Source organism: Marmota monax, unplaced genomic scaffold (assembly GCF_021218885.2).
Source record: "Marmota monax isolate L192 unplaced genomic scaffold, Marmota_monax_Labrador192_F-V1.1 WCK01_AAM20220418_F8-fsc00025, whole genome shotgun sequence".
Taxonomy (NCBI): Eukaryota; Metazoa; Chordata; class Mammalia; order Rodentia; family Sciuridae; genus Marmota; species Marmota monax.
In genome coordinates, this window is record NW_026691950.1 from 1,577,472 (window position 1) to 1,591,161 (window position 13,690).

Consider the following 13,690-nt stretch of genomic DNA (forward strand, 5'->3'; position numbering starts at 1 on the left):
GCGCGGGGCGGGTCTATGCTGCTGCGTGTAGGAGGTCTAGTGCTCTTTTTGTCTTCTGGATAGTCCGGAGGCCGACCCTCTGCCCCTGCTTCGCTGTACTAGCAGTCGGCGCTGAAGCGGGAGACTGTGTCAGCCAAGCAGTGGGCTGCGGGGGACTCCGGGGAGGGGGGAAGAGTGTTGCGGGCCGAGGCGACCGGAAGGTCCTGCCCCCTTTCCGGTCTCCCCTACTGCTGGAGCGCTGTCCTCCTGTGCAGCTTCCTAGACCGTGTGGCGTGGTCCCAGAGGGTGGATTACTCCCCTTCCAACCCTCCAGGCCCTGGGTCTGCTGCGCCCTCTGGGCCCGCGGCCCAAGGTTTAGTCACGTCCCGCTCGACCGCCGTGTCTGGGAAGGAGGCGCTGAGTTCCGTAATGACTGGACCACTTAGTGTCCCAGCCCAGTCCTTGGCAGGCGAAGCCGGACACCCACGCCCTCCAGGCGAATTTTCCATACAGCCAAACTCAGACCCTGGGGTGTCTGTGCATGATACATAGCCGGCAGTAAGCAATGTGTAAGTGTCTGAGAAAGAGGAAAATTAAAGTATGGAGCCCGCCCACTCTTAATGTGAAGGGCAGTTCCTGTTTCTTTCGCTACTCCGAGATCATTTTAAGCCTCAAATCTTAGAAGGGAAAAAATCAAGCATAGTCATAATTTTTTTTTATTTCCCTAATTAAATGAATTACATCAGGTGACGTAATCTGTACTTGGAAGTCGAAAGTGGTTTTTAAATACAGTCATGCATCCGATAACGATGAGGATACTTTCTGAGAAATGTGTCGTTAGGCACTTTCATTGTGTAAACATCATAGAGTGTACTTAGACATACTAAGCCGGCTGTGTCAGTAGGCAATATAATCTTACAGGACTACCATCCTGTATGGGGTCAGTCCTTGACTATTGTGAGAGTTAATGCAGCGCATGACTTGTAACTCATGAGAAGAGTGATTAAAAACTTATGAAGGATCCCTTCATGAGACCCTGTCTCTAAATAAAGTAGGACTGGGGATATGGCTCAGTGGTCCAGCGCCCCCCCCCCCAAAAAAAAACAATAACTTATGAAGGTACATTAAACTATCATGTGGATTGTGATTTTCTTAATGGGATCATGGTGATAACTTTTAAGAAAATTGCTGAATGTTAATTATAACTTGCTGCAAATTGTAGAAAGTGTGATAGACTATGTAGGCTTTGTACATTCAATCCAGTTCATTCATTCAATAAATATTTATTAAGGGCTGACTACGGGTCAGACACTATCCTAAAGGCAGAAGATGCAAAATGGACTGATTCAGTTCATTCTTCCAAAGCTCATGTGCTTACAAGCCACTGCAATGCATGAGACAAATAATATAGTAGAGGTATCTTTTTGAATTTAGCATTGATTTAATTTTGTGTTGTTAGAATAAACCTATTCTTCCCTTTATTTTGAAGACAACGTTTTTTAGTAGGTGTGAGACCCTGGGTTCAATCAAAAAAATATTTTTTTGCATAGTGTTCACCTAACATTCTTTGCACACACACACACACACACACACATATATATGTGAGTGTGCATATATATATTTATTTTAGTTGTTGATGGACCTTCATTTTATTTATTTATATTGGTGCTGAGAATGGAACCCAGTGCCTCACACATGCTAAGCAAGCATTCTACCACTGAGCCATAACCCCAGCCCTCTTTGTTGTTATTTTTTTTAATAATAATTTTCAAAACAGTCAATAGAATCTCAAATTAAATTAGAATATCAATACTAGCTAGAATGGACCATTGAATCCAGGACAGTACTTCTCAAACTCTAAACTAGGGGTTCCCTAACAGTTCCCGGGGCCTTTTTAGAAGATCCACAAGGTCAAACACCTTCTTGATAATAATATACTATTTGCTTTTTTCACTCTCATTCTCTCACAAGTGTACAGTGGAATTTTTCAGAGGTTATATTGTGTTGTAACAGATAAATACAGCAGCAGAAATAAAAATCCAGCTGTCTTTTCAGTCAGATATTAGAGATCTAGAAAAAATACAATGGTCAGTCTTCTTACTAAGTATTTTTGAAGAATATAGTAATTTTGCATAAAACATGTATAGTTATTGTTGATTTAAAGGAGTTTACGTGGGGCTGGGGATGTAGCTCAAGCGGTAGCGCGCTCACCTGGCACCACATACAAACAAAGATGTTGGGTCTGCCGAAAACTGAAAAAATAATTCTCTCTCTCTCTTTTTTTTTTTTTTAAAGGAGTTTATATTTTTCATAATTTGTCACTTTTCATTTTTAATATGGTAAACAGATACAGCTCATCCAAAAAAACCTTTTTGTAGTCTTCAGCTTTTAAACTTGAGATTTCTGAGACCAAAAATTTAAGAACTGCTGATGTAGTTTGTTTGTTTTTGTTTTTTGTGGTACAGGCAATTGAACCCAGGGTCTCACACATGCTAAGCACATGCTCTACCGCTGAGCTATACCTCCAGCCCCAAACCAGTTTTCAAATTTTGTTTCTTAGAGCCTTAAATTTCTCTGGAGGTTTGTCAGAGTCTGTTAGAAAAGAGAAGTGGAAGGTTAAATGCAGGGCTCTGGGTCTCTCTTATCCCTCTCCTTCTAATCAGAGCTGTTCTACTTTTATCTTCTTTATATGTAATCCTTTCATGTAGGATTTCAGTTTACAAATGGGTTGTTCTTACATGAAATTTTAAAAACCATTGATTCATTCATTGAAATAAGTATTTCCCCAATTGTTGATTACATGGTATGATTGTGCTATTTAATGGGACTGTAAGTGTGAGTAAAGGATGATTTGTTCCCCACCTTTGTAAATTTTACTCTATGGGGGAACATCAAACAATCATCTAGAAAAATGTAAAATTGAAACTACTAAATGATGCAGTGGTGCACACCTGTGTAATCCCAGCAATTCTGGAGGCTGAGACAGAAGGATTGCAATTTCCATATTGCAAATTCCAGAGGATTGCAAGTATTGAGACCTGAGCAACTCAATGAGACCCTGTCTCAAAATAAAAAAAGAGGGCTAGGGATGTAGCACAATAGTAGAGCACCCCTGGGTTCAATCCCCAGTACCAAAAAATAAAAATAAATATTTTATTAAAGAAAGGTGCTTATGGGGGCTGGGGTTGTGGCTCAGTGGTAGAGCGCTCACCTAGCATGTGTGAGTCCCTGGGTTTGATCCTCAGCACCACATAAAAATAAATAAATAAAATAAAGGTATTGTATTCAAATAAAACTAAAAAATAAACATTAAAAAAAAGAAATGTAGTCATGGGGGTGTATATAATATTTAGCATAGTAGATCATAGATATTTCCTCAAATTATGATGATTTCTAAAGGAAATACAGGCATTAACTAGAAAGAAATGAAGAGGGTAATTAGAGGAATACAAAGAGTGAATGTGGGATTATCAATTCATAGGATAATTACAGTCATCTGATTGAAGGTAGCATGTCTAGGACAGTAGCAGTGAAGATTCAGAGAAATAACAGATTCAAGAGATGATTGGGAATTAAAAGTAATAAAGGCTTTGATAATATCCCTTCTTGCTACTTCACGTCACATCAAGGATGACACTTTTCTGAATTCTGACAGTAAAGGTTAGTTTTAACTTGGACAAATATAGTTAAAGGAATCCTAATTTCAGTTTCTCAAATTCCACAGGTACCCTTTTCTAAAACTGATCTGAGAACAGTCCATTTCACAAAAGAAGGGCTTACCTTTCAAACAAACAAAACATGACTATGATCTATTACCCAGGTGGAAAATTCTTCCTGGTGCCAAACAAAGTGATATTTCTAAAGGAAATATCATTATTACCACCTATAATGAGTAATCAAAGATCCTCAAATTTGATGCATATTTTTGTTAAGGGTGAAGTTCAGAGTAAGCAACAGAACATTTGGGGGACTGAGGGTATAAGCTTAGGGGAAGATTTTGTGCTTAGCATGCACAGGTTCTGGGTTTGATACCCAACTGCAGAAAGAAGGAAGAGAAGAAACAGTAAATTTTGGCTTATGTTGGTAGGGTCTGAATGTCAAACAGAAGATGCCAAAATTAGTGACCTTGATTATTTTAAAAACAACTTGACAAATATTTGAACTTATATCCAATCTCTCTGTCCCTCCCCTCCTCCTCTCCCTCTCTTTTCTCCCTCTCTTCTATACTGGGCATCAAATCCAGGGCTTCATACCTGCTAGATAAGCATTTTAGCACTGAGTTGTATTATCCCAGCCTTCAATATTATAATGAATCATTTTTTCCACTTATTTTCCCCTTATATAATGTTTAATATTTTCTATTTTTTTATTAACAAAATTAGACCTGGAAACATAGTAAATGCCAAATTAAAATGTGCACACCATTGGCTGAAGTCAGAGACATTCTTCAAATTTCCAAGATGTGTAGTCATGTTGATTCTGACACTCTGAGCAGGAACTGGGATTATAGTTATCTTTCTACTTTGAGCTAATCAATTTGGTTGTATGTCTTACAAAATCCTTTGTAAATTTCTGCATAATAGTATTGCTGACACTAGTGGCCTTACCCAAAGATTGTGTTAAGACAAGCAGAGATAAGTGGTTTGTTTATAGATGGAGCCAAATGAGTTTAGGGGAAAACACATGAGTCAAAACTTAGGGCTCTTTCTCTCTTCTGTGTATTTTGGCCAAAAAGAGGAAAAATAAATGTCTCCAAAAGTTTGATTAGTTAAGCCAGTAATTGAGGTGGAAAAAGAAGGAACACATAAGAAACTTTATTAAAGAAGAGCATCAAAAATGATTTGCATTACATTTCTAAAATGAGAAAAGAATGTTCAAGATAATATGTAGCATGAATATGTGATTTTCCACAATTCTTTTGGGAGTATATGAATAAAAATGTTAGCAGTTACAGGTCTAGGATATGCCAATAGGAGTGGATAGCAGCAGTTGTGTGAAAACAAGATTATTGAATGAGAGATCAGGGAAATAATTATTGGAAGAATTGTCTACTTGGATATTGATAGCACATAATCACAATAGGGAGAGTATTGAAAAGAAGAGCAGAAAGTCAAGAGTTAAAATCTCAAAGAAATGAGGAGTGATTCAGAGGTCTATAGATGAATGTTAGAAGATGGATATCATCTGGAAATCTCTGACAGCATGAGCTTCAAAGTGTTGGAGAATTTTAGAAAAGGAGACAGAGATAATAGTCTGACAGCCCAAATGAGAAATTGGGAGGATGCTCACTCCTTCTTTACATTCTTTGGTTAGAGAGTCTGGGAAGAGAACAATTCCTATTAAAGAGAGTGATGAGAGAGAGTTAATCCCCTTAGGAGATAGCAGGTTTGGCCAAAGGGAATGTTCAAACAAAGGTTGAAGATACCAGGTTTTGCTGATGATAGCTCTTGAGTTTAGGAGATTTGGGACATGAGGGAAAGGGCATCAGTAAGTTTAGGGGATATACAGGACCTTGTAGAAAGGTTAAATAGCACATGCCTGTAATCCTAGGGACCCAATAGGCTAAGGCAGAAGGATCACAAGTTTGGTCAGCCTTGCAATTTAACAAGATCCTGTCTCAAAATTAATTTTTTTTTAAAAAGCCTGGGGCTTAGTTCAGTGGTAGAGCACCCCTGGATTAAATCCACAGAAAAATACACACACACACACACACACACACAGCAAGCTGGGAATCCGGATCTTCTAGTGATTGCTAATATAAACAGAGTTGATTAGGACATGATAGTCTTAATCCTGATAGTAGCTGTTTCTAAGGCACATTATCACAGTGAGGTCATAAATAGAGTGGGAGAATGGGAAGGTGAGGGTGAGGGAGCTTTGACAAAAACACAGAAATCTTAGAGCAACTAGTCCCGTAAGACACAATGATGATGGTACTCAGGCCAGACACAAAGAGGAGCTCCATGGACAGAGCTCAGTGGTATTCCTGACTTCTCGGCAAACACTTTATCCTCCATCTTAATGAAACAACAATAACGAAAAAAAAGTTATCTTTCCCACTCTATGTCCATATCTCACTTAAATGACTACCTGTTCTCTGCTGTTTTCACTGTAAAACTCCTCCAAAGAGTTGCTTGTATTGTCTCTCCTTTCTTATCCCCAATACCAATTCTTGCTAACTCTTCCAGTTGGGTTTTCATCTCCATTATTCCACTGACACAATTTATTAAGTTCACCAGACAAAATATTCTATTATTTTTTTAAAATATTTTTTTCATAACATCTTTATTATTTTTTAAAAACATTTATTTTTTTAGTTGTAGGTGGACACAATACTTTTATTTTATTTTTATGTGGTGCTGAGGATCAAACCCAGTGCCTCACGCATGCTAAGTGAACACTCTTTCCTCTGAGCCACAACCCAATCCCACAACACCTTTATTCTATTTATTTATTATATGTGGTGCTGGGGTAAAAAACCAGGGCCTCACATGTTTTAGGCAAGCACTCTACCACTGAGCTATATTCTGCCCCAAATACTCTATTCTTTATCCCCATTATTTGATTTCCCAGCAGAATTTGACAAAGTTAAACCTTCCTTTGGAAATTTGCTTTCTTTTCTGGGCTCCCAAGACATTCACTCTAATAGTTCTTTTCTTTCACTGGCCATTTCTTCTTAGCCTACTTGTTTGGCTCCTCTTCCTTACCAGAGTTGTACATATGTAGCAACTCAGGGCCCAGTCGAGGGATTTTTTTCTCTTCTCTGTCTTAACTCTCTCTTTAAGTGATTTTGTCCCATTTGAGATTCAAATACCATCTAACTTCTTTTGGTTCTTAAATTTACTGAGTTCAATCCCCAGTACCTCCTTCCCCCTAAAAAGAAGTCTTGTTGAGTGCAGGGGTGCACACCAGTCTGTAATCCTAGCAAGTCTTGATGCTTAGCTCCACATGTCTCTATCCAACTCCCTACTCGTGATCTCCACTTGGATGTCTGGCACTACAAAATCATCATAGCCAACACTGAATTATTGAAAGAGACACTAGTCACTTTCTTCTTTAGTAATAGATTTCCTAAATTTTAGCTGAGCAGGTGTTTCCCAGAATGAGAATTACATTGTGCAGCCTCCTTTAGGTTTGTTCTGAAGTTCTAAGTTCTGGCTAAGGTGATGTGAATCAAAAGGATATGCACAGCTTCCAGAACAAACACAAACATTGAGGCAGGTTCACCATGTCTCCTCTCCCTACCACACCTCAGGCTGGAGTACTGACCCCAGGGGTGCTTGTGCACTGACCATGATAGAAGGGCAACATTGGCTGGAACGTACAGCAGTTTGGGAAGCACTGTTCTAGGGGTTGGTAGAGAACCAACCAAGGTAGAAAGAATCTGGATTCATTTCAGCCCTAGATCACTTATATTCTTGGCCTGTCACATGCAAGAGAACTTAAGTCTATGTAGTTTAAGTCATGGGGTCTTTTATTCCAGCAAGTGAATCTGTGTTCTAACTCATATTTACTTCCGGTTTTCTCCTCTAACCCCTCAGTCTCTTTCCATGAAATTTTCCCATCTCAGCTTGTATCAGCTTCCACTCAGTTGCTCAGGCCCCAAATCTAGATATCATTCTTGTTCTCTCTTCCCTTTCATTCTTCACTAGGCCATCATTGTGACCTGTTGGCTCTATCTCCAAAATATATCTCACATCTGGTCTTTTATAATTCATAGTTCCACAACCTTAGTCAAAGCCATTAACAACTTTTATCTGAACTCCAAAAGGTTTCCCACTTTTCTTTTTTCTTTTTAATTTTTTTGGTACTTGTAGATAGACAGCATATCTTCATTTTGTTTATTTTTATGCAGTGCTAAGGATTGAACCCAGCACCTCACATGTGCTAGACAAGCACTCTGCAACTGAGCCACAACCCCAGCCCCTTTGCCCTTCTCTTGATTCATACAATTCATCTATATAGCAATCAGAGTGTGATTATAAATTTACAAACAGATGATAAAATCTCCACCCCCTGCTCCAATGGCTTTCTTATATACAGAATAAAGTTCAGAGTCCATATTTGGCTTCCAAGATCCTATAAGATGCAGACCTTACTTCTTTTCTTTTTAATAGATTTAGTTGTAATAACTTTATTTATTTTTTAATGTGAGGCTGAGGATCAAATCCAGTGCTTCATGTGTGTTAGGCTCTACCACTGAGCCACAACCCTAGACTGACTTCTTGGGTATCATTCTCATGAGTTCAAAGCAGCCGCAGCAAAAGTGAGGTGCTAAGCAACTCAGTAAGACCTTGTTTCTAATAAAATACAAAATAGGGCTGAGGATGTGGCTCTGTGGTTGAGTGCCCCTGAGTTCAATCCCCGGTACCTCCTTCCCCCTAAAAAAAAGTCTTGTTGAGTGCAGGCGTGCACACCAGTCTGTAATCCTAGCAAGTCTTGAGGCTGAGACAGGAGTATCACAAGTTTATGGAGGATGGGCTCAAATAGAGTTCTCTGAAATATAGGGCTCTTTGTAGTTTAAAAAAAAAAAATCTTGTCATGGTTTAGATGTGAAATGTCCCTTGAAAGCTCATTTATTGAAAGGGGAGCTTCATTTATGAACAATGAATCAAAAAGCTTTCTGCTGATTAGAACTAACAAAAATAAAAGAACAGATATGCATGTATTTACTTGATGCTATAAATTAAAAAAATGCTGGGGGGGGAGGTGGTATTGGATCACGAGGGCTCTAATCTCATCAATGGGTTAATCCACTGAAGGATTCCTAGCTTACAAGGCTTTTGGGAGGTGGTGGAAACTTTAGGAGGTGGGGCTTATTTGGAGGAAGTAGGTCAGTAGGAGCATGACCTTGAAATGTGTATTTTGCCCCCAGTCCTTTCAATAATCCTCCTCCCTTTCTGCTCCCAGCCACCATGAGATGAACAGTTTTGTTCCACCAGAAGTTCCTTGCTATGATGTTCTGTCACATCACTGGCAAAAAACAGAAACAATGGAGCCAAGCCCCCTGTGATGGCACACACCTGTAATTTCAGCAATTAGGGAGGCTGAGGCAGGAAAATTGCAAGTTTGAGGCCATTCTTAGCAACTTAGAGAAACCCCATCTCAAAAAATAAAAAGGACTGGGGATGTAGCTCAGTGGTAAAGCACCATTGGGTTCCATCCCTAGTACAGAGAAAAAAAGAAAGAAAACAAAGGAATCAAGCGACCATGAACTGAACACTTCAAAACGGTGAGCCATAATTCTGTAAGGTATTTTGTTACAATATAAAAATGACTAAATAACTTCTGCCTTTGCCTCCATTCCATTATTTAGGTGTGAAATACAATTTTGGGATTAGATACATGAAGTAATTTTTAGAAAATGGAAGCTTTTCATGCTTATAAAAAACCTCTCTGGAATCTTATAATCATTGTTATTTCAGTTCTGCCAAATTCTGCTTCTGTGAACTTGACTTTATTTCTGCTTTGGGTTCTGTGCTTCAGTGGTTATTTCTTAGCCTAACAACATATCAGAATCAACTAGGATGTTATTTTAATTTTTTCAGAGCCCCACCCTCTAGAAATTGTGATTCAATAGTTTGGAGTTGAATATTTTCCCTAAATTTCTTTTTATTATATGCTTAAACATTTTTCCTTTTAAATTTTTTCTTTGTAAAATTAAACCAAGATTTAGATTTACAGAAAATAGTACAGATATTATAAAAGAGAATACAGAGTTCCCATATATTTCATGCTGTTTATTTTTAATATCTCATGTTAGTATAATACATTTGTTACAATAAGCCATATTCTTTTAGTCAGCTTTTCATTGCTGTGGTGAAAATACCTGACAAGAACAATCTTGAAGAGGAAAAATTTATTTTGGCTTAAACTTTTAGAGGTTCAACCCATGATTGATCATCTACATAGCTCTGGGTCAGAGGTAAGGCAGAACATCATGGCAGAATGGTGTGGAAGAGGAGAGCTGTTCAGTCCTTGACAGCCAAAAAGCAGAGAAAGCTTGAGTATAAAGAGTCAGGGATAATATAATATAATCCCCCAGGGCAGGACCCCAATGACCTACTTCCTCCAGCCATGCCCTACCTGCCTACCTACCTACCTACAGTTATCACCTATTAAACCATTCAAATTGTTAATATAACAAATGGATTAATCCACTGATTAGGTTACAGCTTTCATAATTATTTCATTTCTGAACATTCCTGGTTTATCTTACGCATGAGCTTTCGGGAGTATACCTCATATCCAAATCATAACACATACATACACAACTAAAACCCATACTTTATCAGATTTCCTTAGTTTCCTTTCTTTGTTTCAGAATCCCATCCAGAGCATCACGTTAGATTAATAGTCTTGTCTCTTTAGGTTCCCCTTGGCCATAACATTTTTTCTGATTAATGAAGACCTCAACAGTTTTGAGAACTGGTCAGATATTTTGTAGAATGTCTCTCAATTGGAAATTTCCTGATATTCTTATGATTAGACTAGAGTCGTGGTTTGGGGGAGGAAGCTCACAACAGTAAATTGCCATTCTCATCATCTCATATCAAGTATACATGATACTGACATGGCATGGCAACTCTTTATGTTTTACTCTTGATTATCTGGCTGAGGTAGCATTTGTCAGGCTTTTTCACTGTACAATTACTCTTTTTTTTTTTTTTTAACAATACTGTACTCTTTGGAAGGAACTCACTATGCATTTAGGGAATTATGTTCCACCACTTTGTGGGTAGAGTATCTACATAAATTACATTTCTGCACAGGAGACTTCTCTGCTATTTTTAAATTCAATTATTTAGTTATATAATATGGGTTCATGGATATTTATTTTGTACTTTGGGATATGACTCTATACCACCTTATTTCAATGTTTAAATTGTTCCAGATTTGGCCATTAAGAGCTCTTTTTTTGTTGACTCTTATGTTCTTTTGGCATTCCCTTATTAACATAGGGTTTCTTGTTTTTTATTTTTGGTGATTGTTTCCTCACTTCCTGGCACTACAAAAATACTTCAGGTTCATCTTGTATTATTTCCTGCCCCAGTCCTAGAATGCCTCTTCTCCAAAGAGAGTTGGTACATTTTATTAGAGAATTTTATCAGAAGCCCAAATCTGAACATGAGATTCAATCTGTATCTTTATAACCATTGCAGATGAGTTTGATGCAGCCAGGTCTGCATCAAACTTGCCTTTGTGAACCACTGCTTTTGGTAACTTTCTTCTTGGAAGAGTTTTTAGTAGACAGTGAGATGTGGCTGCATTATTTTGCTTGCTTTCTTACTGTCGTCCCAGGAGTAGAGAGTTCTCAGTAGAACCCAGAGCAAAATGAAATCCTCAGTGATAAGCACAATGGGGTCCTTTTGTGCAAGGTGGAATTTTAGAGAAAGGAAGAGATATTATTGGCCACTGGACATGATGAAAAGACACAGGGGCAAGGGGTAAAGCTCAGTTGTGGAGAATGTGCCTAGCATGTGCAAGGTCCTAAGTTCAATCCCCTGCATGAGAACCACAAAGAAAGAGATGCTGAACTTTGAACTATATTATTGGGCAGGCAGAAAATATCTAAAGAATTTTGTTCTTATCAGTGTTGGGAATGTCTCTCACTGCACTTACTTAGCATGCAGAAGGTCCTGGGTTCAATCTCCAGCACATAAAAATAAGAAAATGAGCTTTCTATAGTGGAAAACAGACTTGGTTCAGGTACAAAATATAACAATATCTATCATTCTCTCAATTTTTTGCATTTCTTCCCTTTGGGTTCACTGAGGTTTGCAGCTCCTCCAAATGTTGGCCCATTTAATTTTACAACACAACATGGGATTTATTATACTACATAACTGACTGGTGGGGTGTCCAGTTGTGGTCCACGTTCTTGGGGTCCAGAACAAAGAATTGAGCAAGGCACACAGAAGTAATAGGCAGAGCTTAGATTTATTGAAAGTGAAAGTGACATTCTATAAAGTAAAGCAAAATGGGGGGAAGAGGGAAGAAAAGGGGGTAGGAGGAGGGACAGAAGCTCTAAAGGTCCCATGTCTGAACAAGTCTTGTCTTTTATATATTGAGCTGTGCCTTGTTCCTCTACCCACAGAGAAGGGAGAGATTTGATTGAAGATCTTGCCACATTTGTTCCCATTGGTTACTTGATTTTTGCCGGATTAGAATACAGAACTTGTGGTGGGAGTTTCCATGGCAATAAGCCTCAATGGTGAGAGTTGTCATGGTAATGGGAGTGATCCTGAACAGGGACATGGTGATTCATCTCTCTGTCTTGTACTCCATCATATGTTTTTCTTGTATCCTGCCTCTGCCATCTCGATGCCCGTGAACTCCTACCTCACTACCTCATAATCAGACACTGACCTAAAGGTGAGACAGAGATCATCCTGGGGATAAAGGGCAAAAGAACTCCTGGGCCTTAACTTATGGCCTGACAGCCATTAAAGATAGTTACAAGCCTTTTTTCTCTGCTGTCTCATCTTAACTCTTAGCCTGTTAGGTATGTGCCTTAAACAATCTGATCAACTTCAGAGACCAGATGCATACTTAGGGCCAGGATGTTCTTACCAAGACAAACATAAAGGATAAAAACTGTTGCAGAGCCATCAAAATGGCAGATTCCCATGATTTGCGTTCTCTTCCATTTCCACCTAGTATTCACTTAATAGCTGCAGCAATTCATCCTTACCACAAGGCCAGAGATGTGAATGCAGAATGCTGCATCCAAATTACATTTGGTCCCAGGATGACGAACTGACCTTACCTTCCTCAAAGTTAAAAGTGCCCGCCTAGAAAAAGAAAATCACATCTTTGACAATTATCATTCCTAAAAGTGCACTGCCCCCACCTCCCACATGGGCAAACAATTCTTTCGCATGAATAAACTTAGCTCTCTACATTTGTTAGGGGAACCAGCCTTACACTCTGGTTAGTGCTGCATCTATCTCCCTTCTCTTACTAGAAGCTCTAATAAAAGCCTTGTCTGTATGTTCTCTTGCCTGACTTGTTTTCGTTTCTACCAACACCAAATCAAGAGTTCTCTGGCATCAAAGGTGCCATTGTCCATTCCTAGTTGGGTGAGTTCCTTCCAATAGGAACTCAAAAGAAGTGTCTTGACTCCATACAACTTGGGTTTTAAAAATGGAAGGGGTTGTAGCTTAGCGGTAGCCTAGCATGTGCAGGGCCCTGGGTTCGATCCTTAGCACCACATAAAAATAAATAAAATAAAGATATTGTATCCAATTACAACTAAAAAATATTTTTAAAAAAATGGAAGGGGAGTTGTTTTTGGGATGGTGACTGCTTCATATAACAATACAGTTGAGTGCATTGGTGCACACTCCTGTAATTCCAGGTCCTCGGGAGGCTAAACAGGAGGATTGCCAGTTCAAGTCCAGCCTGGACGACTTAGCAAGATCCTTTCTCAAAATAAAAAAGTACTGGGGCGTGAAGCTCAGTGGTAGAGCAACTCTGAATTCAATCCCCAAGAAAATAAAAACAAAAACCCCAATATTTATGTAGGGGTTTACAAAATATTATTTACGAACTTTTGTAATTGATTTTCAGTAGTATTAAATGCTGCTTAAGGGTCACATAGTTATTGGTGAATCACGGTATGGGTTGCTCAAAATACCAATAGTCTTTTTTTTCTTTTTTAAAAGTAAGCAGGGTGACTTTTTAAATTTTTTAATATTTTTTTAGTTGT